Below are 4633 nucleotides of genomic sequence, written 5' to 3'. Positions count from 1 at the left end.
GGCGACAGCGGCCCCAGCCGGAAACTCAGGTGGGCGGGGTGGGGAGAGGCGCTGCCTCGGCCAAAACCAACCCCACTGCTCCCACCCCTTCCCTCTGCTTCCCCATGAGCCCATCAGGACTGGTGAGAATTGGAGTGACAAGGAGGGGCTTGGAAGGGATGCTGGGTGCCAAAGGGAGAGGGCACGTTCCCAAAAAGTCAGTAGGGGTACCTGACAACCGCTGTCAGTGCAGCTGTGCCGTGGTGAGTGCAGGCAGGAAGCAGGCAGCTCCTTGGGCGCTAGGAAAGGGCACAAACACCGGGATTTTGGCTGCGTGCAGCAGAAGGCACAACGCCTGCCAGTGCCGCTCCCCTGGATCTCCTGTGGGTCCCATGTCACCTCGCCCCAGGCTCTTGCATGTACAACCTCCTGGCACGGCCACAGTGACAGCTCCAGTATCCAAAGTAGTTTTGGTTTTGTACCCTGGCATAGAGCATGCGATCAGGCAGCCCTGTCTATGCATCTCTTTGGTTTCCTCTTTTCTCTTTTTGTTTTTGTTTTGTTTTGGGTTTTTTTTAAATAAACAAATTGCAAAGCAGAGCTGGAAAATGTCTGGGTTTCTTTCTTCTGTACTTCAAATGTTGCAGTGTCTGAATCAGTGTTTTATGCCCCAACCTCTTGTCATTGCATCTGCTTTCCCTCCTCTACGCCCCATCCTTATCCAGAGCATCCTGGCTCTGCTGAAGCCTTCCCGGCTCTCCAGCCTCCCCCAGCAGTGTCAGGACATTTGGTGTTACAATTTTCCCCTCAATTTAACCACTGAAGTTTATACCAAGCATGAGTAACTAAAAATAAAACAGCTCTTCTGATGTCCAAGTACAGGAAAGAACAACAGCCATTAAAAGACAGCTGATCCCCTGAAATAAAAACCCATAAACACATTAAAAGGAGACAATAAAAGGAGTGGGAAAAGAGCACAGAAGGGCAGTATCTGCTGTGCTGCAGCATGCACTGCACTGATTTACTCTCCCCTCGCACAGCCCATCCTTGCTGCAAGGAGCATTTAACCTGCTCAGCAGCCACACAGACACAATAAATAAAGACATTAAAGCTCGGTGGATTAAAGAATCACTCACCCTGGTCTAGACCCAAGGCAGCTGGGCGATTTGGGGTCCCCAGCTTTAAGAAGCCCAGCCTTGTGTCACGGTGTGCCCCTGTCCAGTGATCCCAGTCCTTTCCCAACCAGGCAGAGGAGAAGGTGCTGGCAGGGAGAGCCCAGCCGTGGGCATCCCTCGCTGGGGTCCCCCACTGCCACGTGCCCCGTGGGCACTGCAGCAACGGCAGCAACCTCTGGGTTGCCTGCAAAATCCTCCTCCAGGAGCTGGGGGCAGGGTGAGGCTGGGGGAGAGTGGGGAGGGCAGGTGAGGGGGGCAGGCAGGGCACCCTGACCAAGGCTGACCTGGCCAATGCAGTGGGTCCTGACCTCTCACTAATTTGCACAGCTTCCAGAGAGGTTTTTGTTTGTTTGTTTTAGCACAGGTTTATGCTAGAATCAGGAGCATCAGGCTTTTTGGTTTATGGTATTATGCTAAAAGCAGAAAAAAAACCTTTTTGCAGTGTAAAATTATGAAGTCGAGATGAGCAAGGCTGCCTTGACAGTCCTCTCCTGAGCAGCGTACCCTGTGTGTTTTGATCCATGACATGGACTGGAAACAACTCCCCTAAAGTTTGGGGTGTCCCAGCAGCCACCCCAGGCTCAGGCTGGCTGATTGCCCCCACAACCTGCAGCGGAGAGAGGCTCCTCCCATACCCCACCGCCAGCTTCCCAATAACCCCGGGGGGCTTCTGGACCCCCATCCTCCCAGCCAGCCCCAGCCCAAGACCTGTGGGGTCCAGCAGCCGCTGATGCAGAGATGCTGACCGGGATGCAGGAGCTGCAACGGATGCAGAGACTGCGATGCTGGAGGTGCACACCGGGAGGTGCACACCGGGACGCTGGAGGTGCAGGGCCCCTCTCGAGGGGCCAGCTCCACGTGCCCCCGCAGTACTGGGCTCCAGTAACGAGCGGAGCCATTGGAGGAGCTCACCCCGCAGCACGTGCCCCACGGCCAATGCCTGGCTGCATTATACAGCCCCCTCCTCCCAGTCCCCGGCCATGCAGAGGAGGGGGCAGCAGGTGGGGATGCAGTGGGATGGAGGGCAGTGCTTGTCAGCGCTCCTGCCCCTCATCTGCACGATCCCTATCTGGGGCATCGCACGTTTGGGGTTTTTTTTGCAATATTCACGTGAAATCCTGGGGTGGGGGCTGCTTAGCTGGGGTTATGTACCAGTGTCTCACTTGGACATTGGGGTCAGCAAAATCTGGCCATGCAGGGACTCTGGCGGGACAAGCGCTTTTCAGACGTCGTCTCCCCATGGCTCTGTGCAGGGTGCAGGGGAAGGGAGAGCAGCCAGGAGCCCCAGGCCGTGCCAAACTGCAAGGCACCGCGTTTGGCTGCAAGAAAGGGATAGAATAACTGAAATATCAAGATACAAATAAAGCGGTGCTGTAGGAGCCTGTGTCAGGCACAGCGCTGTCCTCTGAGGTGGTGTAAGCCCAACCCCAGGTTTTCACTTGTGTGCATCTGTGTGCTGGGACTCATAGAGCAGGGGAATAAGTGACCAGGCTGCAAATGTACTGAGAGAGGTTAAAAATAATCGTATCCTGTGCATCACAGCCTGAGGGGTGTGTGTGACCTGTGTCTGCCTGTTTTAGCAGAAAAATGCCACACAGGGCACTCCTGGGGTAACTGGGTCACGCAGGGGTGGTAAAGCCTACGCGCGTCTGTGTACAATGGGATGTGGTGAAGAACTGAACACCTGCAGCTCATTTTCTTTCAACAAGTGAAATGGCATGGGAAGCCGAGCTCAGGGGACGATAGGTGACTGAAGCGTGATGGTCTGAGCCATGCACACGGAGGTTGGCTAGAGCTGTCCCTGCAAACATCCTACAGGCACACGCCTGATGAGAGGAGAAAAACTTGCCTGTCCTTCTGCTGCAGGTTGTCCCCACAGAGCCGTGGGGGCCCAGGACTGGGGAAAAGCCTCTGTCCTCAGTGAGCCACACACAGGCACAACACTGCAGTCCCCAGGGTGGCATCCCCAGCAGCAGCAGTACTTGCTCTCCTGATCCCATCTCTGCGACTGGAGAGGTTTCATCACACAGTTAATTAGCTGTGGTGTAAGTCCAAGTTGGTTTTTCACAGCTGGGATGTTATGTCCATGTGTAGAAGGGCCCTGGTACCAGGGAAAGGAGATGTTCTATCAGGTGTGACAGGGGAACGAGGACACAGGGGGCGGCCCTGTCCTTGTGGGTGACCAAGGGCTCTCCTGGCCTCTCACAGGGAGGTTTGTGCCGGGGACACGCAGCCCTTCAGTGCCGCCCTGGCTGGTGCTGAGGGGTCTGGTGCTGTTCTTCTACATAAAACATCGCGGTGAACTTGACTCATCCACTTGCTGAGCCAAGGGCTGCTCTCTCCATCCCCAAAACACCAGAAAGATGCTGAACATCTTCCCACTGCAACTCTTTCCTCTCCTTCCCCTCCCTCCCTCCGCCTCCCCCTTCCCCGTTTTCCTCCAGACTGGCCTCCGGCTCAGATGCCAGCCCTGTCCCGGCGCTCGCCCACGTCACCCCCCGGAGAAGCGCCCCGTGTGATCCCTCCTGTTCCGTTCCACATCACGGAGCACGTCCCAGCAAACCGCCACGAGATGCTCCCGCTTAATTTGTGTACACAAACAATCAGGGAGAATCAAGACGCCGCCTGCGAGGGCTGCACACCAGTGACAGGCCCGCCGGCCCGCGGTGGGGACGTCAGCTGCCAGGCCAGGATGTGCCTAATGGGTGCTGGCTGCTGCAGTTTGCTCAGGTCGTGATGCATGTAAAGCTGTGGCACAAACACTTCAAACCAAACACACCAAACGAGAAAGCAAAACATTTTAAAAGGAAAAGTGGCACTTACTCATTGAGGATATAATTAACTGTATTTGTCTTTAGGGCCTCAGCACCGTGGAAAAAAGCCAACGTGCTAGGTGCTCTGTAAGAGCAAACTTTCTGCCCTCCATCACATGTACGCCAGCAGGGCTCTCCCAGTCAGTCCCAGTAGTGGAGCTGGGAGTCAGCTGGCCCTGCACTGGGGTCCGGTTGAGGAGGGCTGCAGGAGCACCCACAGCACCCTGTTCAAGTAGCACCCTCCCGTGGGTTTCAGCCCAATAAATGCATATAGAGGACATGGTGCCCGCTCCCTTTGCTGCCTGTGGCTTGCTGTATGCATGCGATGGAGCCGGGTGGGTGCATGGAGGAGCCTCTTGAAATGCAGCCGGCTCTGGGTTTGCAGGTGTGCAGCCTCCCAGCAGCACAAGGTCTCCCTCACCACCACGTCACACAAACTTAATCAGAAAGTTTTAACATACACGGATCAATTCAAGCCACTTTTTTGGGGGAGGATGTTACCCATGCCACCGTACTCACGGCACACACTGCTGAAGCCGGTCAGAGCTCTTCGCCAACACCCTTTCCCATGGGCTGCCGGCATGGCAGCAGCCCCGGAGTCCAGGAGAGCCTGGGAGACGCCGGGAACCCCGGGAGACCGGGCCGAGAGGCGGGCGCGGCGCGGAG

This window comes from Mesitornis unicolor, unplaced genomic scaffold, assembly GCF_000695765.1.
Source record: "Mesitornis unicolor isolate BGI_N332 unplaced genomic scaffold, ASM69576v1 scaffold28378, whole genome shotgun sequence".
Classification (NCBI taxonomy): Eukaryota; Metazoa; Chordata; class Aves; order Mesitornithiformes; family Mesitornithidae; genus Mesitornis; species Mesitornis unicolor.
Note: the sequence above shows the minus strand (reverse complement) of the source record.